The 23,446-nt window shown below is 47.7% G+C and overlaps 1 protein-coding gene and 2 long non-coding RNA genes across 4 annotated transcripts in view; 2 read left to right on the top strand and 1 right to left on the bottom strand.

Moving 5' to 3' along the window:
- The window catches only part of LOC125940311 (uncharacterized), a 160,517-nt gene that overhangs the window by 46,494 nt on the left and 90,577 nt on the right, over nt 1-23,446 (bottom strand). The window lies entirely within an intron of this gene.
- The window catches only part of LOC125940314 (uncharacterized), a 163,073-nt gene that overhangs the window by 55,316 nt on the left and 84,311 nt on the right, over nt 1-23,446 (top strand). The window lies entirely within an intron of this gene.
- Nucleotides 12,259-23,446, top strand: part of LOC125940317 (uncharacterized) — a 14,675-nt gene continuing 3,487 nt past the window's right edge. The window contains exons 1-3 of the long non-coding RNA XR_007463526.1: nt 12,259-12,392; nt 12,475-12,557; nt 23,152-23,238. This is a non-coding gene — a long non-coding RNA (uncharacterized LOC125940317). The remainder of the gene's footprint in view (nt 12,393-12,474; nt 12,558-23,151; nt 23,239-23,446) is intronic.

Below are 23,446 nucleotides of genomic sequence, written 5' to 3'. Positions count from 1 at the left end.
GACACGAGGAGTCGGTGGCAGAAATAAAGAAGAAAGAAGTTATAAAATAAGAGCGTCCGAAACAAAAGAATGCATTATGAAAGCAGAAGAAGAAGCGCAAAAGTGCACGCGCAGCTACGTGGCCAACGGGAGAAGGGACACGTAGCCGAAGAGAGCAGCCCAGCTACGCTCTGGGACGCACGCAGGCAGAAGGAGCTGGAGGCCGAACAGGAAGGGTGGATCGCGGAGACGGCGGCAACCCAGTGGAAGCTGTTCTTCAGCTGCTGCGGCCACTACCCGCGAGCTGAGTGGACGTCCCACCGGAAGCCGCAGCTACACGGCTGACGGCGCCGCTTCCCGGATTCCCTGCGGCTACGATCCACAGGCTAGCGGAGTTGACTGGGCGATCCAGGCGCCTCGGTCACCCCACCATCCTGACCTCCGTGACCAGCTCAACCGTGGACCGAACGTCGGACACAGCGATGTCGAGTCTACGACGCATCGGCGGGCCCAACGACGTGTCATCGGAAGCCGCGACGACGAGGTGACGTGGCCACGTCGAGGGACTTAATGTAAATATTTTGGACTTAGGAATTTTGATATCTGAGGACTCTGGGGAATTTCTAGAATTTACTCGTGCTGTATATTGTTTGTTTCGTGTTGTTTTCTTTGCCATTTGTTTTTTTCAATCATAATTGTTGCCTTAAATGAGCGACTTGTCCCTGTCTGTCTTTAGTCCACCGAAATCCGTGACAAACACATGGTCACTTGTCCAATGCTTTGCACATTGAAAGCTGTGTTTGGTGCAACTTGAGTAGCAGATATATGATGGACTATACTACATATAACACCCGTTTTGCACCTTTACTTTGATATGTTATCCTCCGACACAGAAGAGAAAAGTACTAACTGGAATTTTTCTTTACGTCAATATTCAAAGGCGAGCAAGTTTTCGACTCCACACGTCTCCATTTTCCTCACATAGCACTTATTGCATATCCTCTATGTGCATTCATTGCCGGTGGAATAGCTCCTAATGTGAAAATACTGTGACGTATTTTTACCTGTATATTTTGTAACTTACCCGTAAGTTCTCTCTGCTCCACATGTACAGATACCTCCTTCAGTAGGGGTACGTGTGCAGTGCTTTCATTACTGCAATAACTGTTATGAAAGCTGTCAATCCATAACATAGAAAAGCTATTATACTTAAACAAGAAACCAGCAGGCAAGAGCATCATGACAAACCAGCTGAGATGGTGGCACTATTGTACAGCTTAGTTCCCCCTTGTGCTGTCATATGGTTGCGACGGATAAGCTCACGAAGGTTTGGGTCATTCCCATTTCAAGTGATGAGTGACAGTGGCATAAGTACAACATATTCCTCTGCCTATATCAATGACCTAACTGTATGTAGCAGCTTCAGCTGTGGGATTATTGGTGTACCTGAAATGATATATCATACATAGTTTCCACACACAATCTGATTGGCCAAGACCGTGCAGGAATTGGTCTTCGAGCTATTGGTTCAGTTGTGGCTTTCTACTAAAGTCACTGTGGAAGAGGCAGATTTCACTTCATAGAAAGGCCCAAGTGAAAATGAGCCTAGAACTTATGACAACAAATACAGTCACCATTGATGATTGAAGAAGAACATGTGACAGAACGATGAGCAGTGGAATTCTCTCACTAGTGTACAAAGTACAGTAACTGTGTTCAGTATTTCAGTGCTGGTAAACTACACGCAGAACTTTATACGAGTTGCTTAGACTGTACAATCAACAAGACCCCTCTAACAGGTGATGGCAAAGGCTACAGAAAAAGCTGCTGCCTCAGGTACTGTCATTGGTCTAAAATATGCATTCTCACATGCAACGGATACAGTTCATAAGCTGACTGGTTTGCATACAGGTAAGCAATGTTGTAACTGCATCACGTGTTAAAATTTCAATAACACCAGCTGAATACCGAATAGAGCGTCTTTCATGGGGCCTAGTTGGTGTGACATGTCTTGATATCAGAAGTTGTGCTGTTTTATTCACACACATGCATGTAAACGCAATGTAAGCATACAAATTGTGTTTACGTGTTACTGTGTGCATCAAATGAATACCACAACAAATACAATCAATACGTAAATACAAATAAGTTTTTAGTGGAGTAATTACTATTAGTTACGCAATTATTTGTTTTTCTCACATGCAGCAACTCAACTACGTGCACACGATAAGCTGATGTTGCTAATTTAGGCTGGGCTTCGGTACCATTTCCAGAATATGATAAAATAAAGAAGTGTCCATGTGTATCGGACTAAAATTCATGGTATGACAATATTTCATTTGGCTGGGTAGTAAATTTGTGCCAAAGAAAAATGCAGCACACTGACCAAAACATTGCGGCTAATATAACATAGGTAGCAAATATTCTGCCGGCAGAGTCAGTTGGAAAATTGTACCAGTAGTTCCTCCTCATTGGCTCGCTTCAATACGTAATGCTGGCATAATTGTGAAAATTTGTGTTCAGAATATTCTCATGACAGTCAATAGGCACCCTTTGCATTGTGATAGCAGCTTAATTCTCAGGCGCAATGCAATGCGGTCATGAACAAGCTCAAGATCACCGAGATGGCCACTAATAGCGTCCAACATCCTACATCCACGAATGATAGGTAGCAGTACGCTTACAGCTAGATGAAAGTGCACCAGAAAAACACTTAATGGACATACTTTGCAGGCTGAAGTCAGTTTAATGCAAATTATTTGGTAATGACTGTATACAGAATGAAAAATAGCATAGAAAATATAGCACTTCCTAGGCAGATAATGCTTCTACCTGTGATAAATATTGTTCGCATTAAACTGAAGGCTCGTGCCAAAACAGGTGACACGAAGCAGACGATGAAAAAGGGTGGATGCACACAGTAACGGCAAACTTTCGTTGAGCTTATTCTGCCTGCATTCGTAACGTGTGCATAACTCGCCAGTCAGGAAGAACTATGGGCAAAATTTCTCTCATGCGATTATGCTGGCTGCTAGCAGAATATATCACCATACCTGTGTTCATTCTTGTTATTGTTTACATGCATTTTGCCAGGAAACTGAAATTTTTACTTAATCATAAGGAAGTATCCAGTTCTCATCCATGCCATATTCATCTACAATACCACTGGTTTCTTCACAAATAGACTCTGTGCTTAGTCACCAGCAAAAACCAAGCAGTTAGCATTCTTGGGTATACAAACCACTTGAATCACAAAATATAAAGCTATTTACTTCGTGCAATCAAAAATTTCTGCCATTCACAACATTGTCCACATGCTAAAAATCAAGGCTGCTAGAAATTTGTATTCATAGCATTAGTGCTCAGGCGCGTCCACATTTCAGAACAGCGCAGTATGTCTTGACGTATGCAACTATTATGATGTCCCCTAAGTTACCCTCACCGATAGAAGCATCTTCAAAAGTGCACTAACAACTTTTGAAACAAACGACAAATGTACGAAGCAGAAAAGGCTGGTGTCATACGGCTTGGCGTACTACAGAAAACGCGATCGGCAACACTTATGCACAGTTCACTTCTGAGCATACGCACATTGCATAAAACGAGCACTCTGACACCTAGTACCACTGCGACACATATATATCCCGATTTGTATCATGTGAATATGTACTTCGTAACAGCAACACAGCTCGAACGTCGCGGTCGCCACGGCGCATCGCAGGCGGCAAAACGGCTGACGCAGTATAGCACACGAGGAATGACAGCGATAACGAGGCAACAAATCTTATCGCTACTGATCTTGTCACCACTTCTAAAGGTTGTAAAGGACTGGCATTCATCACTTCGCGGCAATGAACCGCATACACAGAAGACATACAAGTCCGCGTACGCTGGGTGCGCCGATCGGACACCTTTCACTTTAAAGCCCCTATACTTTCACTTCGCCACGCCCTGAGCATGTGTCGTGCTCGGAATGCACGTGTATGGGATGAACTTGTGGTTTGTAATGCAGACGCGAAACAGGGCGCAAGAAATTACGAAGTCGACGGCTTGAAATATTTCTTCCGACGCTCGCGCAAACACAACACACTTCCTCCATTTCGTCCATTTCTGTCGGCAATCTGATGAGGACTGGAAGGGTACACGGGCTTGCTGCCTTCGATGACTATCTCCGTGAGTACTGGACAATTCTAGCAAGAATCACAAGAACGAGCAAAATAGGCTGTTTCTGACACGGCTGTAGCCTAGGCTTCGCCTCTAAGCTTTGTATAGCTTCGAGCAAGCGCCATGTTAACCGTGATGACATCCTACGCCGTCAGCTTCATACCAGCCAATGAGACACGAGCAGCCAAGCGGATGGCAAAGTTGCGTCCGCCCATCCAGATGATCGGACATCCATCCGCACCATGTCCGCCCGCGGCCAGACGCGGGCGGAATGGACGGTCGGATTGAGCGAGTATAGGCCTAAGCAGTCTTCCTTGGCCCACACATCCGCCATCGTTCACATTGACACCGGCAGCCATGCACCCCTGCACCAGCGTCTATACCAAGTTTCTCACGCTGAACGCCGTGTCATTGATGATCAAGTCAACGACATGCTTCATCGTAGCATAATCCAGCTCCCACGCAGTCCTTGGGCCTCTAATGTTATGCTGGTGAAGAAAAAGAACGGTAACATTAGATTTGGCGTTGATTATAGGCGCCTTAACAAGATCACACGAATAGACGTTTATCCGCTGCCCTGAATCGACGACGCTCTCGACTGCTTGCAAGGAGCAGGGTTCTTCTGCTCTTTGGAACTTAGATCTGGGTACTGGCAGGTCCCTATGAATGAAACTGACCGTCCCAAGATGTGTTTGTAAGCCCAGATGGTTTATATGAGTTTGACGTGATGCCGTTCGGCCTTTGTAATGCGCCTGCCATCTTCGAACGTCTCGTGGACAACATTCTTAGAGGCCTCAAATGAAACACGTGTCTTTGCTACCTGGACGACGTCGTAGTCTTTTCGAAGGACTTGGCCTCCCATCTCAACCGCTTCGCAAGCGTCCTGACTTGCCTTTCATATGGCCGTCCCTTTTCAGCCATCACAAAATACCACGTGCTTTGCTTGTTGTGCTCACTGAAAGATCCCAGGGCGACTTGGTCGCTGGGCGTTACGCCTGCAAGAATATTCGTATGCGGTCATATACAAATCTGGCCGTCTCCACAAGGACGCTAATTGCTGTAGATGACCCGCTACCCGGTCGACCAGCTTGACGATGTCGACCATAGCACCGTCACCGGCATTGTCTGTGTGTGCGCCTTCGGTAACATCGCCGATGAGCAGTACCGGGACCTATCGCCGTGAGCACTCATCGAGCGTTTGCACTCTACACCTACCGACGCCTCTGTTCACCGATATGTCCTCCAGATCGGTATTCTGTACCGAAGGAACTTCCTCCCTGGCAGATCTGGGACGGAATTCACTAAGCGAACTTACGAGCAAAGTTTGGCGTAAGAAAAGCTTACGAAAAAGCGTATTCACAAAGTAAAAACTGTTGGTAAGATCAGCAAGCTTGCGATGCCCGCCGCTGCAAAGACGAGCGCTGTAGTCGAAAAATGCATCTATGTAAGGGTAGCACAGGTGTTAACTTCAGTACTTCCGCCAATACTAAGCGTAAGTCGATTCACAAATCGACTTACGCTTATGAAGATGACCACTTAAGAAGAAATTTCTACGATAGGGGTGAAGCAGTCTTAAGAACATCATTATGTCTATCTGCGCTGCTCGAACTGACGCAGGTAAGCGTTGGAACGCGCTGTTGCGGCTGATTGGCAAGAGGCCACAACTGATAGCCGAGGATGGCACGTGCTTATATTTTTGTGGCGCACTCCGATTCCTTATCTCAAACTACATTGAGCTGTTTCAGTGCATAGTTGTATTGAGCGTGTGCTGCTGTGGGAGGCAGTAACATTAATCCTGTGCCGTGAATTTCTGCCTGACGTCTGATAGGCTGTGCTTCTGTATGCGTGAAGTAGCCTAATTTTCATACTCGTCGTGACACTCTATTGGGTGTTAGCAAACATAAGTGCAGTGTCCGTCCCTGACAACCATCAAGTTTGTCACTGATCCGTTTGAAATCCAATTCTATCGCCCCGTGTCGCAGAAACTGCGGTGTCCGCAACCGGCGTCGGCGTGCGATGCGGGTGGCGGAGAAAATCATCCCCAACCCCGACCGCGCACGTTCTCCACGTGGTGCAAGGTTTGGGTTAACAAAAATGTTATTTGTCATAGTGAAATCCGTCAGGAAAATGGTAAAGTACCACTTTACCATTCGGCGTCAGATTCGCCGTCGGATTGTTTACCATTCGGTGTCGGATTGTAATTTGAATGTACGAGAAAACGTAATTCTGCTACGAGGAAACTCACACACAAACCCCTTTTCCAGCATTTTTACCAGACCTACAGCAGCGCGTTGCAATTAGGGAGCCTACACGCAAGCGCTGTTTGCATGAAGGCTCCCTAGTTGCGATGCGATCGGGTCCCCATAACGCTATCGCGCTCTACTCTTAAAGGCGAAGCTTAAGCGTCCTCCAATATTTTTTTCCCAGTTTGAGCTTTCCCTTGCTCATAGGGCTGCGGATGATTATTTTTTCCAACGGTTTGAGGCTATAATTCTCCACGCGAGATGAAACAATGAAAAAACGCCTAAACGTTTCTAGTTATCAAAACTTACTGCTGCTGCACAATTCGCGGTCGTCTTCTGTGCTGTGCCTATTATATAGCTCATAGTTTTAATTCAGCACAAAGTTGAAGCGACGTAGTGTCTGTGCCCACGGTGTTGCTCATTATGTGGCCTACGATGGGAACCAATGTATGCGTACGACGGATGGCAATTCTGCCTATGATATGACGCGGGACGTCAATACGATGAAATAAAAAAAGAAACGGCGTATAAAATGACGTACCACCTTTGTGATGATGCGAAATAAAATGCATCTCACGAACGAAGCGAATAATAGTCTCGTGCGTCCAAACACACACACAAACACACACGCGCGCACGCACGCACACGCAGGCACGCACACGCAGGCACGCACACGCAGGCACGCACACACATTTATTTCTATAACCACAAAGAAGCGTATAACCGGAGACACTTCGTTTTTGGTAAAAACTAGCGCAGCATAACGCTCATAAAGACACCACTACGTTTTCGTTTTGCGTACGCAAAGCCAGTACAGGCATCAGCGAAGGGTAAAAACAGACGGCAAAAAAAAAAATGCCAGTGCAGACTGACAGCCATCGTCTTCCTATGATTGGCCGGCGATGCTTATTCTAAACCCCAGAATAACATCAGTCCTGGGTGAAATGACGTCACTCACGTCTTTCAGTCGCTTCATGCGATGTTCTTTCCATAGTTTCCCCCTCTCACTTACTCTTACTTAAGAAACCCTTCATAGGCCTTTGTGAATCGAGCGCAAGAATTTTCGTACAGCCGGACAACAGTCTTACGATGCACCACGCCTGCTGCGCTGTAGTCAGGTCAACATGACGACGCGATAAAGCCGGTCAAAGTGGCCCGGTATCGTGAAGTGAACAATGTGGAGCGTGCCCGACGCTAAGCGCGGTCACTAAACTGCGTCGTATCAGCAAGATCAGCATTGACGTCGCTCGAGTTATGCTGCCTCGTGCGCTCTCCCGCTTGCGCACAGTTCGATCACTTCATTCAGTGCGTTTGAACAAAGCTACGACATTTCTATGTAATTAGCGGTGTAAGTGCATATCGTAGAGATCGTACTGAAGGACTGAATGAACTACAAATAAAGGCCGAGGTAGATTGCGGCATACGGCTGACAACTGAATAATTATTTCATTTATGTGTAACTTCCACATTTGCCTTCACACAGCACACGTATCCGCAACTTCTTAGGCTTCGACTCTGCCTAAGTGATAGTTGTAACTTCACGTGTTTTAATTAGCCGCAAGAAAAGTAGAGAACTACTTATCGAGGAAATTGTCAGGCAAGGAGACACATTCTCTCCAGTTACATAAATTGAATGATTAGAAGAAGAATTTAAGCTATTAGACTGAGGAGGATCGAGGGCGATGATCAACGGCGAGAATGCCAACAACTTTCACCTTGCTGATGCCATTGTCCTGTTCAGCAATGCTGGGGACACATTGCAACAATTGATTGAGGACCTTGACCGAGAAAGTGGGAGAGTAGGTTAACAAAAGTAATGTTGAATAACCTGCCATGCGAACAAGAATCCTTGCATGGTCGGCAGTCAGGCTCTAGAGTATGTAAAAGAGTAAGATTATATTGGTCAATTACTTATAGGGAACCCTGATTATCAGACGGAAATTTTCATTAGGATGAAAATGGGCCGGAGTGCATACGGCCGGCATTACCTAATCGTGACCGGGAGCTCACCGCCGTCGTTGAAAAGAAAAGCGTACAATCATTCTATTCTTTCAGTACTATCATATGGGGCAGAAACTTTAAGGTTGACAATGAAGTGTGAGAATAAGTTAAGGACCGTTCAAACAAGCGATGGAACGAAAAATGTGATTCCTATATAACGCTAAGAGAGAGGAAGAGATCACTGTGGAACAGAGAGCAAACGGGGGTAGTGTCAGTTGAAATTAAGAGGAAAAATCGGAGCTGGGCAGGCCGCTTAATTTATAGGGCAGATAATCGGTGGTCTACTAGAAGTACGGAGTGGGTGCTAGGGGAAAGGGAGCGCAGTCGGTGACGGCGAGACATTAGGGGGGGGGGGGTAATAAAATCAGGATATTTGAAGGCATAACTTGAAATAATCTAGCATAGGTCAGGGGTAATTAGAGATCGCTGGGAGAGGCCTTCGCCCTGCAGTGGACATAAAGGTACGCTGATGACGTTTTAGAACATACAAAATTCGGGCGGAATTTTAACGAACTGTTGCTCTTGAGCCGCATTTCGCTTCGTACTGCGAGGCCGCTTTCGCATAGTTTACAGAAGGGCGTCGGGCGCCCCTTGGATACCACCCAAGCGGCACATACCATGCCACCTTGGCATCGTACTATATTTGCAGTGACTGCTTTGAACAAAGTGTGTCAGTGTCGCAAGATCGACGAGTTGAAACTATTTGATCCGAAACCGGCTAGAATGTGGCACCGCTATGTGCTTCGAGTACGGTGATGTGCAGTATTCTGACGTGCACTTGAAAATTTATGGCAACGTTGGCACTGAGCATCGTGGTGATGTTGAGTGATTAGGCTTGACTTCTATGAGGGGCCACTTGGGCTGTGGCAGACAGTGTATTAAGGGCTGCAGGCCCTGACATAGCGAACCTATGATTTATTACCAGTCTCCAAAATTTATTTGTACGCCAGTTTGTGCATATCGCCTCTGTCGGAATGCTGTCGCCTGAAACAGCAAGAACAAACTCTTGACCTGGAGCGAGGCATCATCGTGTTTTGTCAGCTGAGGAGAAGCTAAGAAGCGATGAACGTTGGTACGATGTCAAATTGTTAATAGGCAGGGAAGCTTGCAGGTGTGGATGTTACGTAGTGAAGTTTTCTGTTGTTATTTGGCAGTATTGATAGTCAAGGCTTCTTTCTGCATTTCCTTTTTAGGGCTACTTTAATAGCTCTCGGTGCCCTCGACAGTGATCCTATGCGAAGGTAGCGCGCGTTTCCTCGTCGGTTGGCGCTCGACAACGTCGTCGACCAGTCCCTTAGACGGCTGGAGAAGTAGCTGAGAATGAGCCTATGCGCTGCATTAGAACTGCTTCCTGCAACACTGTGCAGCGCGATCACATACCATACCGATGAGCCTACTGGTGATGGGCCCTTTGCCTTGAGGCTATATGAACCATATATTATGGAACTTTTCTTTTTAATTCCTTAATTGTTATCGAAATAAAGACATTCAGTAGCTTTGTAATAGCGTGGTGGTGGTGGTGATGTATGCACGCGCAGTGAGCATGGCAGACCTGGCCGCCAATTGCTCCGACTGAGCGTCTCTTTCTGCGCCAAATATGTCACCATGTGTCCAGCAGTCGTGTCTCTCGCAGAAATGTGAGCAGAATGCGTAACACTTTCACCGCTGTAGCAGACGCCCGGAAAAGGAAGCTGTCGAAAAGGGGTGTGCAGAGATTTGTCGGGAGAGCATAGCCTCAACTAGAGCACTGCAAGGGCCGATTTTTTCAGCCCGGGCCCGGCCCGGGCCCGTCTTTACGTTGGGCGGCCCGCCCGAGCCCGATCAAAACTTTTATGGCGAGACCCGGGCCCGGCCCGGGCCCGGAAATAATCTACGTTACCCGCCCGGCCCGGCCCGCCACCCCTTTACCTTAGGCCCGAGCCCGGCCCGAGCCCGACTCGAAACCGGCCCGAACCCGGCCCGAGACCGAAAAATAATGTTTTTCAGAGTTGAGACACCCGAGAATAACTCGCTGCACGTTACATGCGCACCACCAGAAAGTCCGAGCCCGGCCCGGGCCCGCGTCAAAAAACCCGAGCCCGGCCCGGGCCCGAGTCAAAAAGCACACGCCGTGCCCGAGCCCGGCCCGAGCCCGTGAAAAAACTGTGCTACCCGGCCCGGCCCGGCTCACGGGCCGGGCCGGGCTCGGGCTTTCGGGTAAGCCCGAGCCCATGCAGTGCTCTAGCCTCAACTACAGACGCGTGGTGTGCATTCGCGACATCGGGCAACCGAGCTTCTTTCATTCCTTGACGTTTAATCCGAGCTATGCTTCCTCCTCGCTCTCATACGATGTCGTAACTTAACTGCGCTACCACTTCGGTGGCACGCTTATCTTAGCGTAAGAACTTTTTCGCTAACAAAGTGCGTAAGAACGGCGCAGCTTAGGGAATTCCGCCCCTGATCTCCTTCTTATCGTGCCTAAACATCTACGATCGACTGTGCCCTTTGAGCTCCATGACGCCCTCGCGACAGGACACCCTGGTGTATCTCGCACGTACGATCGCGTCAGCCGCCGCTTCCATTGGCTGGTCTAGCTGGCGGCGTACGACACTACGTTGCTGCCTGTAAGTCCTGCAAGCGTCGGAAAACGCTTCAGGTGTTACCTGTCAATCATCTCCAGCCGATCACCGTCCCCGTGGAATAGTTCTTCCATGTCGGGTTAGATCTCCTCGGCCCATTCCCACGTCAACTTCTGAGAATAAATGGGTCGCCGTTGCAACTTATTCACCGGCACATTCCCGTCATCATTGGCCGCCGGAATGCTCTGTAATATCTGTAATAACAAGTAATATTGTTGGCCCTTGGCTCTGCCCGTCATGCTCTTTTTCGTCTTTCTTTCTCTCCCTCTTCCCCCTCTCTTTCTTTGTGTGTTCCTTCTCTACCTGGAGATAGATAGAGACTGTTGAAAGAATTACCTGTATCCCTTGAAAAAGGTCGGTGGATCGACCGAAACTGATGAGTAAGTAAACCATTGATAACAGCGACGTTGTGCTTCTCATCTATATAAATACGCTTGGCCCATTGAAAAATCCAGTTAAATTTTCCTCGTGCAAGCTAGCGCTTGGCAGGCTTCGCAGGTTAGGCACGTTGCATACGAACAATATGCTTATAAAGTGAGTGCGCGATTTATCTAGCCGACAATTAAGAAGTAAGTTACGGGACTCGTTCTTCTCCGAAGGCCGCTGCGAGTCTGCGATCGGGCACTAGTTTGTATCTGCGACGTAAAGCACGTCGTGTGTATTGTGGTTCAACATGTTTAATGCTGAATAAAAGTACAGCTCCCTGTGCAAGATCCACCACGGAAGCTTAAGGTAACGTTCGCCCTTGTCGTAATGGGCCAACTCCAGTTGACAAGGATACCAACCGAATGTTGGTGCTGCGGGTACTTTTTTTTAGGAGTGTTCAGATTTGTTGGGAATTTTAGGTGGTTAGATGCCTACATTATACAGCTTGCCACGAAACTTTATCGCTTGAACAATTTAGAACTTGCCTTTGCCTTCATGATTCCCTGCTATAAGGACAATACGTGAAGAAACTCTGGATGGTGGAAAATTATGGTTCAATGATTGTTTATAATTCATATTTACTCGTTTTGTACCTCAGACGACGTAAAACTGTCAATGAATTGTGCTGCATAAATATAATTCACGAATGCGCAGAAATGAAAAAAAGACTACTCAGTGCTGTTACTGATAAACGCATGAAAGAATAAATTTCAAAGAAAATATTTAGTACACTGCTATAGAATACAACGAAAAGGATAGTGTCGAGAAAGTTGTCGCAATTTTGAATTTGTATGGATGGCTTAAATGTATTTTCTTGCGTTTTCTTTAGTTTCTAAATACCACGGCACCAATATGGACTGTTTTTGGTTCACCTGGTGTCATTTGCAAAGTAGACTGAAATAAATAATGAAAGCGACACTACAGTTTACCTGAACAGGACATACACTAGCGGCCCTCGAAGGTAAGCTTTGCAGAACAGCACTAATGAAGTCAGCCTTATTGAACGCTAGCGCTTTCTTTATACGTTTTTTTCTTAAACGCAGCAACACGTCCTGGGTGCTTAAAGGACTGTTTTCTAACATTGCTAGCGACACTGGTCATCACACCGTGGTTCTTTATCACACAGGTGAACATTACATTTCATTACCTAATAGTTCATTTTTTTCCTTTTCGTTCGGTATTGCGAAAAATAGAAAACTGTTTCTCGATAAAAATTCTCAAATTATCGGTGACCACATAAAGCCAACAGGCAATGAAGCCAAGGAAAGCATGGGGGAAATTAGGTCTTCATTATTTTCTACCTTCTAATTTCAACCGCACTTAATTTCCCCGATGCTTTCCTTGGCTTCATTATCTGTTGCTTTTATGTGGTGATGATTGACAAAATCGAGCCCCTCGGTTCCCCCTTCTTCTCTAATTAGGTGAGAAAGTTGAAACGCGCAATGATAAGGACGTGTGGAACCGAGCCATAACCCCAACCAAAACCGCACCCCAACTGGACTATTAGCCGGAACTGAAACCGACAATCCTCCGCTATTCTAAGAACCTTCCTGAACCAAAACAGAATCCTAACAGAAAAAAATAACTAAAACGGTTACTGCTTCGGGCCTAAACAGTTCAAGTATATAGGGCGAAAAGGAGTGCTAAGTGAAAAACCATTTACCAAATAAATACAATTCAATCGGTGCTCCTAACTAGCAAATTAAAAACACTCCCGAGTTGTATAGTGAGCCTAAAGTGAGATAGATGGATAGGCGTGTGTGCTTGTAACTATAGGGCCCCCAAGGTAGAGACGCTTTCAGTTCTGAGCTCAGTCATGCCAGTTGTGTAAATGGCCGAAACGCTGTTTCTAAGGCTCTGAAGTATAACCACTTATGTTGAACCTCTCTATTCGGCGTTAAGTGTGAGACCGGGCTAGTTGGTATTCCATATTGATACGACCAGCGCAAAAGCAGGCACAAAAACACAAAAAGAGGCGGTGAGGACAAGCGCATGTAACGCGCTTGTCCTCACCGCCTCTTTTTGTGTTTTGTGTCTGCTTTTGCATTGGTCTTATCGGCGTTAAGGTCAGCTGGGCACTCTTACGAGATGAACTATAAAAAAGCACATGCCTGGGTATACGTAGAGCAACAAAGACGGTTTCCTCTAGAGAGAAAAATATCGAAAATGTTTAGATAAAAAACCACCTTGCACTCGGCCGCGCAACACTTGAAACAGCGAAGCTGGGCGATCGTAGCTGAGCGTTTTCCGGAAGTGCGCGCGAACTTTTCATTTTATTACTCATGATGATAATTTCTTTTCGCACGTCTCGGACTTACGGTCGTCACTGCGCGTTGTATAGCGCAGCTTGCAACACCGACACCGCGAGCTCGAGGCTACAAGTCCCGCCCGTTCCATGCACGCCCACTTGACTCTACCATTGACCAACCAGCCCCAGCGATCTCTCTCATCCAGGCAGTTGAGCGGCAAGAATTTACCAACCTAGGTTTTCCTGCTGCCTGCTCCGTACCCCGACCTGACGCCCGACCGGTGCCGACAGCTGCGCCTCGCAGCGATCTGTATTCCCCTCCAAGATACCGCAACCCTACAGAGTGGAGAACTCCGAACAACAAGCCCATTTGCTTCCGTTGCCTCCGCATTGGCCGCGTCGCTAGCCACTCCCGCACCTCCTGGACGTCGCCGTTTTCGAGCTACTTTTCCCCATCTCCTCGCCCACATGCCTGACGATCGCCGCTACTGGCCTCGCCGTATGCCTCCTACCTCTGACGTATCCTTCGATGACAGTCGTCCTGTTCGCTCGCCGTCACCTCAGCGCCGTCAGTCCCCGTCGCCCCAGCCACGCCGCTATTCCACGCTGACCACTTATTAACCCTCCCGGACGGAAAACTAGACCATGCAGCTCCTGTGGGTAGTGCTGCATTATTTTCGTCATATCGAAATCCTCCATTGACGCTCCCAACGAACCAGAACTTACTTGATGTTCACCTCGACGGTGTCCCTCTGACGGCGTTAATAGATACCGGAGCCCAGGTGTCCCTAATGAGTTATAACCTCCGCCGCCGACTGAAGAATGTGCTCACGCCTGCTACTACACGAGCCGTACGCGTCGCCGATGGCAGCACTGTTGCCGTCACTGGAATGTGTACTTCCCGTATAATTATCGCCGACAACCACGTTCCAGTTCTTCTTACAGTGCTGACCAATTGTCCTTATGACCTAATCCTCGGAGTCGACTTTCTTACGGCGTATTCAGCTATGATCGACTGGTCTGCTGGTGCCCTTTGCTTCAAACTTCGTCTACTCGCGCGTATTCGTGCCGAACTGCCAAACAACTTTAGTAACGACCGCCTTCGTCCACCTAGACTTTCGTTGATTTGATATCATCTCTTCCTGTGCCCGATGGTGATTACGTCGCCGCACCTGTTCCTGATGTCATTTTCATGCGCAACATCACTGTACCCCACTCCGTCGTCACCGTCGCCGATAACCAGACATGCCTCCTCGTCGTCAATTTTGGCCTGACAAAGGAAGTTCTACCACAAGGCATATCGGTTGCAACGCTGCGTGCTATAGGAGATGACCATGTCACGACGTTTACAGTAGAGGTTTGCTCCAATTCTTCACCATGTCCACAGGATTCTATTTGCCTTGACGCAACATTTCATCCTATGATTTCTGCGGACCTATTGCCTGAACAAGCAGGAGCTCTGTGTCGCCTTTTGGTTTCCTACCACGATATCTTCGACCACAATAATCGACAAGTGGCCAGACTTCATTTGTTAAGCATCACATAAATACTGGTGATACCAGCCCTATTCAATGCCGGTCATATCGAGTTTCTGCTTTAGAGCGTAAGGTTATTCAAGATGAAGTGAAAAAGATGCTTGCCAAAGGCATTGTTGAACCCTCGTCGAGCTTTTGGGCGTCGCCCGTTTTGCTTGTTAAAACGAAAGATGGCACATGGCGTTTCTGCGTAGATTATCGTCATCTGAACCGATTTACCAAGAAAGAGGTGTACCTCTTACCTCGCATTGCCGACGTCCTCGATTGTCTCCACGGTGACTACTACTCTTCATCAATAGACCTTCGGTCTGGTTATTGGCAAATTTCTATGGACGAAAAGGACCAAGAGAATACCGCGTTCGTCACCCCTGATGATCTATATAAATTCAAAGTTATGCCATTCGGTCTATGCAAAGCCCCAGCAACGTTCGAATGTATATGAACTCTTTGCTTCAAGGGTTCAAATGGTCAACATGCCTTTGCTACCTAAACGACGTTTTCTTATTTTCGCCTACATTTGAGACACACCTTGAGTGCTTATCAGCTGTTCTTCAAGTCTTCCGCGAGGCTGGGCTCAAGCGAAATTAATCTAAGTGTCACTTCGGTCGTCACCAGATTACAGTGCTGGGCCACCTCGTCGACGCTACCAGTATTCAACCAGACTCGGAGAAAATTCGTGCTGTCACATATTTTTCTGTACCTCAGTCTGTCCAAGACGTCTGAAGTTTTGTTGAACTCTGCTCCTACTTCCGACGGTTTGTTAAAGTCTTCGCATCGATTGCCCGACCAGTTACTGATCTTCTGCAGAAGGACGTGCCGTTTACGTGGGGTCCCGCTCAAACTGCCGCGTTTGCCCACGTGACCAATATTCTCACCACGCCATCTATAAACTGGCCACTTTGACCCGTCTGCTCCTACAGCGGTCAGTACCGATGCCAGTGGTCACGGTATCGGAGCCGTCTTAGCCCAACGCCAATAGGGTCAAGATCATGTTATTGCCCACGCTAGCCGCTTCCTCACAGCAGCGGTGCGCAACTATTCGATTACAGATCGTGAATGCCTGGCTATTGTCTGGGCGGTTTCCATTTCCCGACCGTACTTGTATGGCACGTACTTCTCTGTAATCACGGACCACCACGCACTCTGCTGGCTTTCCTCACTCAAGGATTTTACCGGCCGGCTTGGTCGCTGGGTTCTGCGGCGGCGAGAATATTCCTATGCAGTAGTGTACAATTCGGGCTGATTACATTGACTTAGACTGTTTATCACGCTATCCAGGGGACGAAGCACCCGCCGACTCTGACACCGATAGCGACGCTTGCGTTTTCTCCGTGTCTCCGCTGCTACACGTCGCCGACGAGCAACGCCGTGATGACACCTTGCGCACCATAATTGATCGCTTGGAATCTTCACATTTTGATTCGTCCCTTCACTTGTTTCTTCTCGGGGATGGTGTATTATGCCACCACAATGTACGGGCCGACGGTCCTGCCCTACTCCTAGTCATTCCTAAGCACCTCCGGTCAGCTGTTCTCCAAGAATTTGACTTACCAACGGCAGGTCACTTCGGCGTCTCCAGCACCTACGGCCGGATCCGCCGACGCTTCTTTTGGCCAGGCCTTGCCCGCTCATTCCGGAAATACGTTGCGGCGTGTGAGAAATGCCAGCGCCGAAAAACACCATCGGCTCTCCCTTCCGAGTGCCTTCAACCACTCGACATTCCTTCCGAGCCGTTATTTCGCGTTGGCTTGGACTTACTTGCCCCTTTCCCTCTATGAACATCTGGCAACGAGTGGGTCGCTGTGGCGACAGATTGCGCCACGGACTACGTCATCACCAGAGCGCTTCCAACAAGCTGCGCCGCAGATGTCGCCGACTTTCGTTTACGCGACGTGATTCTGTAGCATGGAGCTCCACATTAACTGCTAACTGACCGTGGTCGGACATTCCTTTCTAAAGTCATCGCCGACATCCTACATTCGTGCTAAACTAGCCACAAGCTGACTACGTCTTACCATCCACAGACTAATGGTCTTACGGAGCATCTGACTCGAACCCTAACAGCTATGCTTTCAAAGTATGTCTCGTCCGACCACACTGATTGGGACCTTGCCCTATCCTATGTCACATTTGCATATACTTCTTCGCTTTACGACACTGCCGGTTATTGCCCGTTCTTTCCGTTGTTTGGCCGATAACCCACATTGCCACTGGACGCATCCCTTCCATCCACCGCAGCACAGACCAGCGAATGTGCACTCGACGCTTAACCAGGGCAGTCCAAGCACGCGAAATGGTCCACGCTCACCTCCTGACCTCCCTAGAGAACCAACGGCATTTGTACGATAATTAACACAAGAGACGTCCACGTTTCGCCTGGATCTCTGGTACTCCTGTGGGCCCCTACTCGTCCCGTTGGCCTTTTATAGAAACTTCTGTCTCGGTACACAGGTCCATACCCAGTGCTGCGTGCCGTGACTCCAGTTACAAATGAAATCGCCCCAGTCAGTACCAGTGCCTCATCTGCCCCAAATTCCACTGACGTTGTGCATGTCGCACGCCTCAAACCACATTACTCTCCTGTTACCACCGATATTTAGACTTACCAGGATGGTGCTTCTGCCGCCTGGGATAATCATACATGAATATTGCGTGTTTCTTGTGGACGAAGCGCGCGAGCGCCCCGACGAAGAAGACGAACTGCCTCTGGCTCTCTAGCTGTAACAGCCCGGTACTGAGGATCCTAAAACTTTCGGCATACGTCACTTCTGCGAGATTTAGAAAATTTTCTGTCCAAGAAGAACAGGCCAAATCATGTGTACTCAATAACACCGATTTTCAGCACCTTAGGTTTCCTTGGCACAGCAGATGGTGTTCAACAAGAAAACTTGAAGTGTCGTTTACTGGAATGCGTTGCCGAATACCAAGGCTTAATTTCTATACCCATAGGTCTGGTTTGGCGCCTTCCCCTCAATGATTTTATTGCAATGAACCCGAAACTATGGATCATTTCTTTATAGAGTGTCGTAGGTTCACCTTGCATAGAAAACGACTTCTAGAAGGTCCCCTTCGCCAACTTGGATTGACCATTACGTTACCTATCATTCTATCTCTGGGGGCGTCGGCACTAGGATACTGTAATAGGAACGTATGTGATGCCATATTTAATTTTGTAATGGAAACAAGGAGACTGCCATGCTATTTTTTTTTTCACAAGACAACAAATATATTTGCTTCAAATTTTAAGATGCTATAGCATGAAAATTAATATTACCTATTAGAATTCATTTTATTATCTCATTCTTAAGCAAGAAAATCCCATTTAGGTATCCTTCATTTTTATTTCCACTGTCGCCCGATTCATGGCCAATCCGCCGTAGTGGGTTGTGTTATATCTATAGGCACCAAACCAAACCAAATCGAGCTGTTGGCTGAACTGGCCAGCTCTTCAATCACCCGATTATTGGCCAATCCCCCATAGTGGGTACGGGCCACTCTCGAACGCAAGCAAGCAAGCAAGAAGAAGAAGAACGTAAACTTTATTATCAAATCGATAAGGTTGGAGTCCAGCGTATTTTTAGTGATTCTGGGTACCCGCCGCGGACGCGGTTCCGAGACCTTGTCTCGAAGCGGCTTCCTCGGCTCGCTGGATGGCCCAGAGCTGTACTGTCAGGTTCGAGCTGAGCAGTGCGGTCTTCCAACGCGGGCGGAGGCTGGCGGTGGAAGAGACGGAGGTGTCGGCACTGCCCGAATTGTTTTTAATATCCTGCATTCTCCTAACATGTGATTAAGTGTGGCAACCTCGCCACAGGATGTGCATCTGTTTGTAGTGTACATGTCTGGATACATGGCGTGCATGAGTCGGGTTTATGTAAGAATCAGTTTGTAATTGCCTGTAGTGTACTGCTTGCGCCCTGTATAACCTAGCGTGAGGGAATGGGTATACAAGCCTCTGTAACTGGTAGTGTGTCATGATGTCGTGGAACCTGGTCAAACGATCCTCCCACGCCCAGACGTTTGCAGTACCCCGTGGGGGCTCTTCCTCCGATGATGCTCGGTGAGTGAGGCCTCGAGCAACGCGGTGAGCCGCTTCGTTGGGGGTGCTCAGTCCAGTGTGTGCCGGGATCCATACCAAGTGCCTTCGGTTATCGATGTCGGCCTCTCCCTGGTGTATGGGATGTCGCTTGAGTATGTGATACGCCTCTTGCGATATGCGCCCATTTGCAAAATTGCGAATTGCCGTTTGTGAATCGCAGATCACGTATGTAGCATTGATTTATGTGACAGCCAGTGCTATGGCCGCTTCCTCTGCCGCTTCGGCATATGCCGTGTTCACGGTGACGCTCGTGAGGTGGTTACCTCGTAATCCACCCATTTCTTGGCCAATCCCCCATCGTGGGTAGGAGCCACACACGTGATATGCAACAGCAACAACTGACCAGCGCTGCAGTTATTCTTCGTCAATATACCTTGTAAATAGTCTCCAGTTCACCTTTCGTCCGCGTAACAATATCATTTAGCAGTAGGAAAATTTGGCCGAGCTGCTTTAGGCTTATGAACAGCGCAACTAGAAAGTGACTAAAAAAATGGAGGGGAAACCGTACACTGTTCAAAGTCAGCCGATGTTTATATACACAAAGCGAACAATCTACAAAGAATAGCAGTCACGTTGTCTTGACCCTTTTGCATAAGCGAAAGATCAATACAAAAAAAAAAAAAACCTTCTAGTTGTATTGCTCGTCTTAGTGCTGTACTGTCGCAACACTGACCGAAGAAGCATTATGACCGCCTAAAGTCTGCTCCGTACACTAAAAGTGTGGCTGAATACTCAATGAACCTCTCAACGCAAACGTGGCCTAGGTCGAAATTTCCGTCCCAGTATGCTGGTCGACAGTAATTCGCATAAGCAACAAGACCAACCTGGTGGCACGGCTGACATCAGCTGGTCGCCAGTCTAGCTGGAACCAGTAGGACTCATGTTGCTCGTCTCAGCTGGTTTCACCCACCATTCGGTGGTGCTTGAACTCGCCCCATGTGATTCGTCTGGTACATGTAGATTGCTAAGGTATGGTCCACACAAGCAGAGGAAATGGAAGAAAGCCAGTTGCAGCTTCTCGAAGCTATCATTGTAGACAAACGCCTCGTTGCATCTTATAAAAATATGTTGCACAGCAGTTAAAAATCCATGTACTTGTGAAGCATAAGCTAGGTTATATATATTTGACGATGCAACTTACCGCGTTTAATACTCTCACAAAACGGAATCTGGGATATGCTGGCTTCAGCTAGAGACTTTACAAATATATACTGACGGAAGGGAAAGGAGCAAAATTTAGTGTCGAGGTTCTTTACTTATTCAAGTTTCTAAATCATACCTTTTCTTTCTAAAGCAGAAAAACTAAAGCAAGCACTGTATATGGTATGCATTAAACATGCTTTATTACTTTTCGAACAATCACTTTTATTTATCGCTGAAACATTACATACAGCAGCCGTTAATGCATTTTCCCATCGAAAAGTATAACGCCATAACGCAGCGACACTGCAGCATTATCATACAGAAATTGCCCTGTCAAGTCGCAATTTTACTGAAACTGTGTTTTACAGCACGCTTCATTCAAGTAATACTGAGTACTTTATTGTCGTATTATGTTCTTTATGATTTTAAACATTACTTGTGGATTAAAATAATGCTCAACATCGTGTGTCCTGTGTAAATGTGTGTTGGTGCATTAAACGTTCGCTATAAGTGAGTTGTATACGGTACGTTAAGATATTGTTTTCAACAGCGAAGCTGTTCTAGCGAACCGTAAGAAAATCACGTCATCTCACCCTACGGGCAACCATGGTGGGATGCGAAAGCATCGCGGGGGGTGCGCATCGAGTTTCCGTTTCGTTTCACTTGGCAACACAACCCAATGAAAGTTAGAGTGAGAGAATGTATTGAGAAGAGAGGAGACGTTTGTACGGGGTTGTTGCGTCTTTATTTAGAGATTGAACGTGATTCCTAGCGTCGGTGCGCGGGGTATCTTGAAGACGTGGTATCTTGCTCCGCCGCGGTAGCGCTGCCGCTGCAACTAGCGCCGACGTTCACGTTGTTCATGGCGTTTCGCACATCGTTGCACAGAGAGAGAATGACGGAAGCACAGCGAACGCGCGCTTTATACTGCACCGCGACTCTTGCGCCGCCTACCGGCGTACCCTTAGACAGAGAGGGAGAGAGAGTGAGAGAAGAGTTATATGCAATGATTTGCTGCGCCGCACCTGTAGCGGAGAGAGGGAGAGGGGAGGAGGAGAGCGCACACCTGCGTACGAGAGGAGAATGAGGGAGAGTTGCGCATGCGCAGTATGGGTGCGGACGCCACAGCACGGACACTGCCCCGAGCATAAGGGGCGCAATCTTGTACGCGTTCCAAAATGGAACGGAGGCGGTCCGTTCCATCGAGCCGCACACGATTGGTCAATTTGAACCGTGAGCCGCCCACGATTGGTCAATTTGAACCGTGACGATGAAATTGACCAACCGTGTGAGGCTCGATGGAACGGACCGCCTCCGTTCCATTTTGGAACGCGTACAAGATTGCGCCCAAGATGCTGTCGCATCTAAAAGTGCCGCCTGCTGCCACAAAACCTCGCCGAGCTATGATGTCACTGCGTTGCCTAGCAACCAACTCGCGGAGTGGTGTGCGCCTCGCCTCCTCTCCGTGCCGTGCATATGTTGCCTAGACATGGGACGTTAAGGAGAGGGAAGGAACGCATTCGCGTGGCGCACGCAATGCTCGGGAGAGGGGAAGAGAAAATGAGAGTGAGATAGAGAAAGAAATTGTAGCAGGACCAACGAGGCAACGCGCAGAGTAGCGGCCCACGCCGCCCGCGTTGCCTAGCCGCGCATGCGCCGAAGCCGTAGCGATGACGTCACCTCGCGTTGCCTAGTAACCACCGGCACGGGTGCGCGCTCACTTCGCCAACACAGACACGGCTCCGCCGAGCACCCGCCATCTGCGCGCTATTGTGCATGCGCCTCGACGTCATCCCGGCGTGTCGTCTGCTGTGCGTCGCCCGTACACTGTGCATAGCTTTCGCCCAGTGTGCATGCGCTTGGCCTCGGAGTTTGCCATAAAAGGGGCTGCACCTAGCCGTCTCAACTTTGGCTGGATTTCGAGCGGCTAGCCTCCAACGCGTTCGGCGTCAGCAAGCAACAGCGTTCGTGGCACTGTGCCAACCTTGGTTAGCCCGCCTGCGTTTGTGGCATGCCAGCAACGCTCTCATTCGTAGGCGCGGACGCGTCCAGCGCTAGTCACGCGAAATGTCGCGAAAGGGAAGGTACCTCTGAAAATGATCGCTCGAGAATACCTTCCCTACATGCGTAGTTAAGTTACCTACATGCGTAGTTAAGTTCCCTACATGCCTAGCAGGAACCATGTTACTGGCTGCTACTTCTAGGTATTAAGACTTGAGGATCGACAATTTAGCTGTGCCTAAGCTTTGCACGACCGAGTGCAAACTTGCCCGTTTTCTGTTGACTAAAATATGGTCAACAGGTTACTTATTTATATAGTTCATTAGTTAGTTAATAGGTAAATAAATATTACCATGAACACATTTAGGAAAAGTGGTACCATGATCCAAAGAGGCTCACCAAGACTGTTCTTCTTACAAAAAGCATGTGTTTATTTAAGGCTATTTCTGGTAGACATTTTTTCATGGAGATATGTGCCCACGGTGATGTTGTTTAGGCTCACAGATGGTCAGAAATATGTATGACAAGACGCCGTGCGCGCATAAAGTGGGATTATGGATCCCTTCAAAATGTAGAGCCTTTCAAAGAGCTTTTAAATTACTACACCTCGTATCTGAAATACCCACCAAGCATGCAGTATTTCGAAGACGTCATGGCATTGTGTTTTACTTAGGGCATTTGCTGACACTTTTTTTAGAAATGAAAAATGTCTTCGTTTCACGGGAAACCTTGCTGTATAAAGGTGAAAGAAGCATTTGTGGCATCTTTAGGAGAGAGGGTCCAAGTGAGTATTACTCTGTCCATAAGACACATTGCGAAAGTCAGATCAATTTTGGTTTTATATACCGCAGTTACATGGAACATTTCTAAACACTGGTATACAGAGCAGGAACAATGGAGAACTTCTGAATGCAGTAAAGATTTAATAATCTGCGAATATTTCCTAGATCTAATATACTTTATTCTAAAAACTGTGTCTTTGGCGTTGTTTG

This window comes from Dermacentor silvarum, chromosome 9 (assembly GCF_013339745.2).
Source record: "Dermacentor silvarum isolate Dsil-2018 chromosome 9, BIME_Dsil_1.4, whole genome shotgun sequence".
Classification (NCBI taxonomy): Eukaryota; Metazoa; Arthropoda; class Arachnida; order Ixodida; family Ixodidae; genus Dermacentor; species Dermacentor silvarum.
This window is presented reverse-complemented; position numbering and strand designations above follow the sequence as displayed.